Source organism: Antrostomus carolinensis, unplaced genomic scaffold (assembly GCF_000700745.2).
Source record: "Antrostomus carolinensis isolate BGI_N321 unplaced genomic scaffold, ASM70074v2 scaffold14746, whole genome shotgun sequence".
NCBI lineage: Eukaryota > Metazoa > Chordata > Aves > Caprimulgiformes > Caprimulgidae > Antrostomus > Antrostomus carolinensis.
The window spans coordinates 1-12,074 of record NW_010321291.1 but is presented as its reverse complement, the minus strand read 5'-3'; positions in this window follow the sequence as shown (position 1 = coordinate 12,074).

The following is a 12,074-nucleotide window of genomic DNA, read 5'->3' as shown; positions in this document are numbered from 1 at the left end:
AGCTGCAGTATGGTACTGCTCACCCTTGTGTTTCTGGTCTCCAAACAGGCTGAGGGATCTGTGTCTATGTGGCATACTGCAGCGTAGATACACGCACAGCTGGGACTTGTGCTTCACTTCCCTCCCCTTCTATTACGGACCATATAAAAAGATCCTTTGTAAAGCAAGTTTATAAATAATTTAATGGCAGATGTAAAAAGCTTTTACTTTTTTTTTTAAAAAAAAAAAAACAAACCTGACACTTTTTTGTAAATCTTTCTATATGAAAAATATTCCTAGCAAAGTTCACACAGAGAAGGCTTAAAGTTATTATTAGGCATATAAATTGACTGCTTTCTCATTTATATGCAGGCAAATTTCTTCAATTTATTAATCTGATTTGCATAGAAAATTACAGCACTCATTGTCACTGAGTAATGTCGTTTAAGAAAGGTTTTATGATTACTATAACTAAATGGAAATGGAAGAAAATACATAAGTGTTTTTAATTTTTTTCCCTTTCCAAAAATGCTTTTATTCAGATGGAAAAAAATTTCCAAAAATGTAACTATTGCAAGAATCTGGAACTTGCTTGAAATTGCTTCACCAACACGTATTTTGTTTTCTTATACTTAATTCAGGACAGAGGAAAAAGATTACTGAACTTAAGTTTTAAAGTTCACAAGGGGGAAAAATCGCTTAGAGGAACTGTTCTGTGGTAATGTAGGAAGACACTTAATTAACTTGGGCTTCATTTAAAACTGTAGTGTAAATCTTTTCAAAATTAATCAAAGTCTCTGCTGAATTATGTCTTAGCCAAGTTTTACAGTCAAAAGTATCTTAAATCAGTAAGACCTGTCACTGTGAGAGCTGTGGTAGTGTTTTTACATTCTCTGCAAGCTCATCCACTCTTGGACTTGAAAATCTTTTCCCCAGGTCCATTTACTATAACAACAGCTGGCTTTTTGAGGCAGCACATTAGCAGCTCACAATTAAACCGTATTCCAGCTAATTTGTGTTCAGGCAGATGAAGAACATCAACGACAGTGAGTTGCCTCCCTCCCACCCTCTGCTTGTTCAATTTAAAAAAAACTTTATTTTACTTTAATCGCTCTTTGGAGGCATGGTTGCTGGAATTCTCTCTTCATTGTGGTGTCCAGCTGAGAAATTTTTCTCCCATCTTACTGAGGCAAAAGGAGAAAGCGTCAGCCCACACATGCTGCAGATGTGCTAGGGGGTAAACTAGGGGAAGCAATGACAATTAAAGAGCATATGGTCAAAAATAAATCTGTACAGTAGTGCCAGTCCATATTAATCACAAGATTAAGAATAATAGCGTATCTGTACAAGTAGCATGCTAAATCTCCTGTTACATTTACTAGCCTTCATATATCTGTATCTGTATGTTTATCAGGGTGTCTTATATGATATACTATATGAAGTGAGGGAGGATTTATAGTACGTTTTGTGTAAATGGACCTGATAAAAACTGCAAAAAAGGCATGGTAAAACATTAACATCTGGAAAGACATATGTCACTGGAATAACACACACCAAATATGCGTATGAATGTAGAACAATAGAGTTAGAGCTTTGTCTTAGCAAAACTGTAGTATGCCAAGCTTTTAACAAATCTAGGTAAAAATGTAGGCTAAGTTTTCATCTGAAGTTTAGCACTGTCAGGGGGCTTCATGCCATGTCATCATTAATGTGATACTTTGTGAGATCTTTGGGGTTTGTTAGTAGGACTTATTTTAGAAATAACCTCATACCTTTCTGAGATGGGTCTGTTTTGCTCTGAACATATGTGCCTTGGAGGGACTGAGGAACAGGTAGAACTAAACTAGGAGAGTTGTTTAGTGTGTGTGAAGTTTTATCAACCAAAACACCATTTTCAACAGGCCTGATTATATTTACTTGCCTTCTGCTGGGAATGGGCAGGGCAGGAATGGATGACATCAGCTGTAGCATTGTCTTTGTAGCCATGCCCATATTAGGAGCACGTGGGCTGGATTGTGAACTGATACTCCACATGCAGGCGTGAGTGTAAATTTTGAGAAGCTATAACACTGTCTCAGGCCTTAGCCTTTGAAAAAGGCTTTCCAGAATCGCAGTTCTGCCATCATCTGGAATGGTGCAGATCTCTTAGTTGTCAATTATCTGTTAAAAATTAATCCAGTGTGACACTCTGCTCTAAAAATTAAGCACTTAAGTGTCTTCAACCATGATAAAATAAAAGGGATGTTTTTCCTATCAGCACTTCCATGAAGCTGTGAAGTTGCTGTTACCTGAGTTTCACAGAGGGGACATGGAAATGGGTGATTCCTCCTAGAGAAGGATGGTGCCTTGTGGGGGTGGGAGGGGATGGGCAGGAAGGATACTGGGTTGGGAGTAGCAGCCACACCAGGCAGAGCTCTGTCTGCTGCAGTCATCAAAGGCAGTTGGATGCTTCTCAGCCTCAAGTCTGAACCAAAGGAAAACCCTGCTTTAGAGGAGGAGCTCTGTCAGGCTACCAGGTTTTATCTGCAATTCTAGGGATTTTTTTAATGGATGCAAAGGTTTCCATCACTCTTAGTAGTGTCTTCAAAGGAAGGACCATCCTAAGTCTCAGTCTAAGCCATAAAAACAGATGCTCTGCATTAGCTCTGAGGCCCACTGGTGTATACCCAAGTCAATACTTGCCCTTAATACTTTGCTGAATTATATCCATGTACTTATTTCTGCTCAGCAAAGCACTGAAACATGTATTTAAAGCATTTTTTAAAGTACTTTACCACAGTTACCCAGACAATAATAATATTTCTATCTTGTACAGTATTTTATGATTAATTTTCACAAAGGATATGAATGTATGTTTAAGAATGAGTGTCAGAGACACTGTACCATATAGTGGCATTACAGGTTCCTGATATTTTGCTTTCCATTAATGTAAGAATGCACTCATCCTGACAGAAGTGAGCATCAGGGCCCTTTGGAAGTATGAATGTATACCATGAACAATTGACCAGCTTTTCTTCATCTGGATCTCACTTTTTGTCTTCAGCACTCGCCGCTCAGCGTTCCCAAGCATGCCTCTGTCTGCATTTCTCATTTGCAGAAATAACCTTATCTGGAAAGAAATATAATGCATCCGCAAAATATTATTGGAAGTACAGGGTGTCCTTGTGCCTGTCACAGGCAATAGTCGCACCCCATTTATAAGCTTGTCTCCGTGTAGCGGTACATGCCAGGTCTGGTTTGTGCAGAATGGGGTTCCTTCAGGAGCAGTGAGAATACTAGTAAGGAGATGCACTTCATCCAACAGGAAAGATAATAGAATTGCTTTTTAAAAATCAGCTCCTAAAATAGAGAACTTTTTGACTTGATATTTCAATAGATATGGAATTATTTATCAGCCTTGCAATTCACGCAAGCTCACAAATCCATCACACAAGAAATACACAACTGTGCCTCTGCCTGTGTTTGCTCCTGCTCTGTTACCGATTACCATGTTTTTTCTTTACCCTTATTAAGTAACTACAGTAAGAGAGGATAAGAAATGAAAATTCCCCCTGCTCAAAGGCTATTCAGTTGAGCATCTCAGGTGGCGTATGGTTTTGTGTCAGATTTTTGAGTACAAAGGGGATGCAGTTTCTCCTGAATGAAAGCCTTATCTTTTAAACCTTTGCAGATAAAAGCACCTGCAGGAAACTTTTTAGATAGTCTGAGAGCCACTTTTCTTGTTCTTGTCAGTGTCAAAATGCTTCTCTAACCCTACTAACTGAGGATGAATGTGCTGCGTGGTTGGGGCTGTGTTGTGATTGTTGACAAGTTTGAGTACAGACAGGATTGCTAATATGCGCTGAGCTGCTCAAGCATTACTAAACGCTTCAAAATGGAAAGCAGTTACTGCACTGTTGAAGCTTTCTTAGGTGGACAGTAACTTTCTGCTGGTCAGCATCTCATTTTTCATGCTAAGTCTTCTGTTCTTTCCAGCTTCTTCCCAAACACGTGATATGTGTGCAGCAAGACCTTCCTAGATTTACTGTTTTGCATCTGAATGAGGAAGCAGCTGCTGATGCTGTGATGATGCATGAAATCTAAGGCTGCCAGCTTTTTATTCCTGTCTATGAGGGTTTTCTGTGGCTTCTACTGGGCATGGTCAGAGTTTTAGGATGGGTTTGGGACACAGTTAAAATACAGTTACTGGCTGGATGCCTAGGTACTTGGAGACTTGCAAGTGCTTTGAATGTCCTAAACAAGGTCCTGATGTAGGTAGGAGAGATTTTTTTCTGGATGACTGACCTCATAGAAATGTTTTAGATGAGTTGCTTTTTTTTGTGTGTGATAATTTCTGAACAAGTATTCTTTTAAGAGTAGAGTCAGTTTATGCATTTGAACAGCATACAGGCTACAGCCAAAAAGATGGCTTTGGTGAGTGCCTCAATTTTTGTGGCAGACTGCATAGACCTTGGTCCTGATGAAGAAAATATGATTTTGTTAGAGTGGACTGTGAATCAAAACCGGGTTTTCTCCCTTGCTCTGTTGCTCATGTTGCCCATGCTGGGCAAGAGCTGCCTTGCTATGGAGGCAGTCCTTCTTGCAATTCCTATGCCTAGGCTGAACTCTGCCTCAGTATTTGTGAACTGGGTGATACTCCTGCAGTGGAGAGCATTAATTAGAGCTGTGAAAATGAATTTAGGACTTCACCTCCAAGGGTCTGTCAAATGAAGTTTATTTAGGGTGATGATCTTTTCAGTGAAGCTGAAAAAGGACTCTAAATTCTGCAGAGGGTAACAGGATAAACCAAAGATGCAAAAGTTCTGTGACTATTTTCACGTAAATTACAAATATTTTTCTTTTACAAAAACAATTGGTGCACAAATGCTAATAGAAGTACATGTTTAAATAGCTAAAAAGGTCACTTGTAGCCAGAGCATTGATCTGTCTGCTTGTTTTTCTAGACATAGGTGGAATAATCTCCAAGTTATTATATTTAGCTGGTGTTCTGTGTACCTGTCTACGGCCTTAAGCAATATCCAGAGCTATTTTGACTGCTTGTTTTCTTTTTTGTTACCTGTTTATTCATGTCATCTGATAGTCTGCATTTCTTGTCAGTCTTTCGCAAGTTGAATGTAGCTCAAACTGTTCTATCCACTGTGGTTAATTTGCAGTCCAGACAGTTATGCAGCATGTCATCATGGAAAGTCAGAAAAACTGGAAATTCACAGATTGTGAACAATGAAATTTAAAAAAAAAAAGAAAAAAGTATTTTGAGTCCATGTTTGTGGATTGACTTCACTACACCGGACAGGAGCAAGCAGGTCCTAGTTGCTTCTCTATTAGTTCATGTATCTACTCTGTTGTATGCTTTGGCATGGGCAAGCATGCTCATTAAGAATTTTGGACCATTCCAGAATGTTAACACATGAATAATATGCAAAGGTGTGGATATCTGTATGTTGGTTTTTAATACTATTCCATTTATATAGTGATAGCACTTGAAGGAGATGAGAGACTCCATTCCCAGATACAGCAGCACCCTAAATAAAACCACCAAGTTACTGTTGGAAGTAATCAGGCAGTTTGCAGAAGTTGAGGTTCAGATTGGTATCTCTGTTAACCAGCTGTTGAGTCCAGCTCAAATGTCTCCATCCATGCTCAGGCATCTCACATGCCCTCCTGCCCTCACTGACAGTTCAACATTGAAGCCTTCTCCTCCTCCCATTACAGTGGAATTCCCTGAGGCCCTGTAACTAGTGTTGAGATGGTAAATATGCTTCCTCTCCCTTCCCCAGCTTTTTCTCCAGAAGTATCATTTGCTTTGTGTCAGATTTGGGCTTTTTTACTTAATACGTCCCCATGCAAGACTAAAGGGGTTTTTAAACCTGATATGCCAATACTGGTGACAGAGAAAAAGTTTTCCTTCACCTCTTGAGTTAACCGAAATGACAGGTGGATATGTGTACTTAAAATTTGCGTGCAGCTGGTCAAAACTCTAAGGCTAATGGTCTTATGGGCCATAAGGATCTCTGTTATCCACAGAGAAAAGATTAAAACATGGGTTAACATAAGGTACACCAAGAGTCCTCTTTCTGATAGTCCAGATCGCACTAAAATCAGTGGAAAGGCATATGCTGCTTTAAATGTCTCAGTCTTAACCTGAAGAAATTGCCTCTAAAGGTGAAAGCTTGTTAACCTATGAGACCAGTGTTTCTTCCTCAGATGGCCCAAAAGTGCAGGCATTATTAGTGCAGATCCATGTCAAATGAATGGGATACATATTAATGTGATCTCTTCCTTAGAGGTGGGGTGGAAATCTATATTTCTGATATTGGCACTTTAAAAAAAGAAAAAAAATCTTATAAGGAATGACATGAACAACTGAAGTAAGAGAGCTGAAAAGGATCTTGACTTACAAGCTGTTGTTTCAAGAAGAGGGGATGTTTGCTTGTGAGGGTAGATCTAGCAGCAGTGCTTTGGCCACTTGTACTTTCCACCTGTGATTCTGTTGTCAATAAAGGTTTAGAAATAATAAAGCAGTCCCCTGAAGTTACAATGGACGTTAGTACAGATGAGTTCACAGGACATAGATGTCACAGACCCTCACCTAGTTTTAATTCAGAGCTTAGACACGTGAGAACTAGCTTTGTATTTTAGCATGGAAGACTAGAATAAAACAATTTTGTGAACTATAATAATGCTAATAGACATGATATCTCATTGTGATCAGTGTAATGGGATATCATTCTAGCACTTAAAATATTTCTTGTATGTTGTGCAGTTTCTTAGAGAGGCACTTAAGGGTGAGAACTTCTGAGCTATGCCAAGTCAGTCACCAGACAGATTTGCTGCAGAGAAAAAGGTACTGCTTGAAAGTAGTATAACCATGAGAAGTATGAGACCTTGTCTTTATACTTGTACCTAAGCACATCCTGAGGTAGTAGAGGAGAAAACCAGAAAGGAGTGATAAGCTACACTTGTTCTGTACAAAGTACCCTGTGCTTAGAACAGGCTCCATGAGCTTATCTGTTTATTAGCTGATGTTTGTCTTGCTTCATTTTTTGAGTGGGGTTGCTTTGCAAACTCAAGGATCTTGTAAAGGGGACAAATAATAATACTTGTTTCCCAATCTCTACAAGTGATTCAGACTCTTCTGAGATGTATCAAAAGGATTGTAGCTTATTCTGAAACAGGTGACCTTTACATTAAATGGTCCACCCCACTGTGCAGCAAAGAACCTAAGTGTCAGCCTCACATGAGGCAGGAGTAATGATGTCCTGTTGCATAAATCCATGCTCAAAGTAAATCCTATGTTCAAATGCATTGCTGTAATGACTGCTGAAGCTGGTGATGCCTGGATAAGATCAACAAAGAATTATCAGTGCAGAAGAAAAATGGAGTGGTAGTTCTTCTCGTGGTGTTAGAAGCACTGTATTTGTTCCAGTGATAATTGTGGAAAATCAATAAATGCTTTCTAATGGGCTATATTAAAAACAAAACCAAACAAACACAAAAAAGCCCCTAAACAAAATAGAAACAAACTTGTGGGCAGGATTCATAGATATTCATTTTCCAGAAGGGCTAATTAAAGCATGGGAAAGGTAAGCAATCTACCATCACCTTGTGAATCAGAACAACTTGACAAGCAACTCAGAAGCCTGCTTTTAGGCTCTTTTACTCAAGGAGTAAGACAGCTTGCTCTGAAGGAAGGTGTCTGGCTTCCTGCTTGGAATGAAATTAAATTAGCATGACGGTATGTGCTTTGTACATCTGCTGGGTAATATGCTTTGCAAAATGCAGACATCCAGAGCAAGGATACAGATGCTCCACTACTTGCAGAAGTTAATGACAATTATCCCACTCTTTGATGGCAAGCGAAGTCACAAGGCTCTCATCTCCACAATCCATCATGCCACCGAAGGCTTGCTGAGTGATACTTCATGACGGGCTGGTGAGAAAAATATACACACTCATATGCCAGTGTTGCAAATCAGCTCTGCAGCAAAGTGGAAATAACTCTTGTAACAATAAGCAGCAAGGCCTATGAAAAAATACCCGGTTTCTGAATTTTCAACTTGCAGATAGTAGGAGAAGCCATCAATCATGTTAGAGGGCTTCCATTCCAGTGATGTTGTTAAAGACACACCACATGAAATCAGACAAGCCCAGAATATGCAAAGCCCTCCCTTTTATATTTTTCTTTGCTCCTTTCTAGGGGGCTGGGTGCAAGAAGGGACCTCTTTTCTTTTTCTACTCTTTAAAGGCAAACCTGTAGCCTGGCAAAAGCATGTATATTGTTAAGTTTACTGTCAAAATGACTAATTAATTGCTTCATAAATGACTATTAATCATACATTAATGAGATATTCTCTTTACTTTGGCAAATAGAGATCCTGTGGCAATTCTCTCTCCTTGGTACCCTAAGCAGGCTAAAAGCATGCACAACTCAATTAATCTTACCACACCATGGGGTGTTCAAAACTGCTCGCGAGCTGAAGAGAAGCAAATAACTGGGATGTTTAAACTGTCCATATTCCACTGTGTACATGGAAGAAGCACTTAATCATTCCTTCAAGCATTCTTTTGTCCCTTTTCTTTCTGCCTTGTTATGTGTGTTTGAAGCATATCCTGGGCCACAAGGAAAAAGCTCCAATACATCCCATTCCAAACACACTCAGATCAACATGTGCTGCTTGTTGTGCAAAAATGATCATCTTGTGTGTAGCAAATAAAAATTGAAACCTTCTAGTCATGCTCTCAGCATCCCCTGAAATCCACCTGCGTTGTTAATGTATGCAGTGAACAAAAGGAAAAGGGAATCATGCATTGGGATACTGTTTCATTTTCTCATTGGCAGAGATGCAAAATACTGAGATAGAAAGAGACTGTCAGTCAGATTGACATCTCAGATAAATTTACATTTTCCTCTTTAACAAAAATTAAATTAAGTCAATTTGCACCACTAGAAAGCCTAATGCATTTTTGCAGCAATTAATTTGTTGTTTTTGAAAAAAAACTGAGCAGTTGTGTCTTGAGCAAGATAACATGAGGCCCAAGCATGAAGTCATTCTCAAACAGGCAGTAGAGACCCTGGCCTGCTGCTGTCTGTATCCGAAGACCCTCTAAAAAGTGAAGTACACTGTTCACTCCATCCATAATAATAGTATGTGGGCTGAGGGAAGTCCTGGTTGTGTGCTGTGCCACTGGTAGCTTCTTGAGAAAAACAGTATCCATATTCAGAGGTGTTACTGGGACATATTAAAACCTGTTGACTAATTCTGTTGATAATTAGTTATGAATTAAATTAGACTTTTGGAAATGCATCAAAGTCTGCATATTGAGGGGTGTAAGTCAACATCTTAGTGTTGGAATTGTAGTAGGAAGTTCTCCTAGGTTTATTATTCCTTGGTAGGGTTTCTTTCCATTTGATGTGAGATGGCTAAAGGAGCTTCTAACACAAGGTGCCAAGGCACGTAGAGTTTTTCTTGTTAGATATAGCAGTTTGTATGTTGCTATGTATATCATTTTCACTAATTCAAATATCAAGATAGTGGTGACAAAGCACTATCTCCTTCTCAATGTTCACTAATCCATGTGAAATGAATTTGGTGGGCTTGGTGCCTCACTCTGAAAGCCATTACTGTCATGGTTAATGGAGTCCTTGTTGGACATTTCTTCAGAGAGCCCAGTTGAAACTGTGAGAAGAGAGGTGTGGAAAAGGTCAGGCATGAGCTGGTCTAGAGGAGGTGGCAGAACACCAAAGCTTGTTTTGTGTGTTAAGTATGGTCTAAGCAAGTATCAGGATAGTAAGAGGTGCGAGGACATACCTTGATAACTTCTCATCACTGCTTTCCTGTCTCCTTGTCCATTCCATCATTGCCAGTGGTATTTCCTGTTTCCGGTGGATGTCATTAATTTAGCCTCAGTGTCAGCAGGATAGGAAGGGACCAAGTCTACTCCTTCACAGGTCTTGTTGTGTGGTACTGTTAAGGATAATGTCTAGTTACTTAGGTTTAGCTAGAGTAGGAACTGATGTATAGCTTCTTAAATTGCTCCTACTTAAGAGATAGAAAGGTTTGGTCAGCTGAAAGCACATACTCTCATGTGCCTACACTTCCAGGCTTTCAATGTATTTCAAAACTGTCTAAAAACTGGCCAGATGATCAAACTGATAGCTATGGAATTGGCTTTTTAGAAGCCACTGTCAGCTGATGAACAGTATCAGAAAGCCAAAGAAGAAAATGCTCTGTATTCCTACTCATTTTTACTACTGACACTTCATATGACCTTCTCTGGTTTGTTCAAGAGGCAAGTTCAAATATATCAGGAAATGGACTAATATCAGAGACAGCTATCAGATGAAACTCACTGTCCAATTGATGAAATTTTAATTTACTTTGCTCTTGTCCTTTCCAAACAGCTACCTTTCAGTTTTCCCCATACTGGGATCCTGTAGATGTTCATTTTCTGAGAAAAAATGTATTTGTTCTCTAAAGGGTACTACAGTGTGTTTTCTTTTGGCAATAGGCTGCTGAAAACAATAAATTATTCAACCCAAGAATATCTAAAATGCTGACTCATTGCTGGTTCCTATTTTTTAGGCCTTCTTTTCATTAACTTCTACATTAATAGTCCAAATGTGCAGTTGGATTGAAATGTCCTGTGAAATTGCCCTGCTTCCCTCAAACTGGAAAGCCCTCAGCCTCTACTAACCGTTGTGAGGTGTTGTTCCTCATTCTCTGAAATAAAATATAGCCTAGATCTGACAAGAAAAGATTAATCTGTAGCCACTGGTTGCCACCCCTCCCTCCAAAACAAAAAAGCACTGCTGCTACAACCACAGCAAGGGTAGGAGTTGTTATTAAAGAAAGCATCAGAATGACCTTCTCCCAACTGTTGAGCTGTCTCTGCTTCACCTCTTTCATAATGAAAGCTAAGAAGTAAGTTCAGAGGACACATGCATCAAGTACACTCTTGAGTAATTTTAGCTTTCTCATTCATATGGGAAAACTAACACTGCAGGATTTTATCATCAAAATAAATTTGTTTTCACCTTGCATAAACTAGACACTGTAAAATATTGCTTCTTTGTGCGTTGAAATCAAATACCGTGGTAGATGAAAACAGATATTCATTGTACTGATGGGAGTCTTGTGGGCTGCGCAGCTGAGTCAAAGCCTCCAAGCAGTGTTCACAGGAGAAACCTTCGCTCCTTTGAGTAAACCCATTTATTTCAAAATGATCTTTGGAGAAGAGATGGTAAATGCCCTTTTGATATGCAAATTTTGGATTTGTAACTGCATGGTATGTGGCCGATGAGTAAACTAATAGTATGTGACCAGCATATTTAAAATATTTTTGCTGCACAAGCCGTAAGCCATTTTGGTGTGTCTAACACAGGGCTGCACAGCTGGAGAGGACCTTTGCCAGAGCCAGTGGAGCCCTGGTGGCAGGGGTAATGTACTGTCATTACTTGCTGCTGGAGCCCAAGGTCTTCGTGTTTGGCTGGTTTGCAGGTGCAAAGGACTGGGAAGGGGGAAGCGTAGTAATTAGCAAAACCCAAAATTGACATTTGGATATGCCAATGAAATATTCCATATCATATCATGTTCAATATGTTAACCAGGGTTGACCAGAAAATGGGGTTATTTTCTTGGGGATCGCTCAGGCTCACTTTTCTGGGGTTTCGGGACTGTCTCTGCTCTGGGATTGCTGGATGGGGACGGGCTGTGGGTACCAGTTCGCAGGTGGCGAGCAATTGCACTGTGCATCACTGTGGTGGTTTGACCCCCAGTGGGACCATGGGGTTCTGCATTCACTCCCCCCACCCAGTGAGATGGTATGGGAGACACAACAAAGAGGCACGGATTAGGATTGAAGGACAGGGAGGGCTCACTCACCAGTTATGGTCATGGGCAAAACAGGCTCAAACTTTGGAAAGAAAAATCAATTTAGTTCATTGCTGTTCATCTAACTAGACACAACAACCCCATCTTACAACACCTTCCCCCTCCTCTCCCTTCTTCCTGGGCTCAAATCACTTTGCTCCCGATATCTTTACGTTTCCCCCACAGCAGCACAAGGGGGAGGGAATTGGGGTTGCAGTCAGTTCA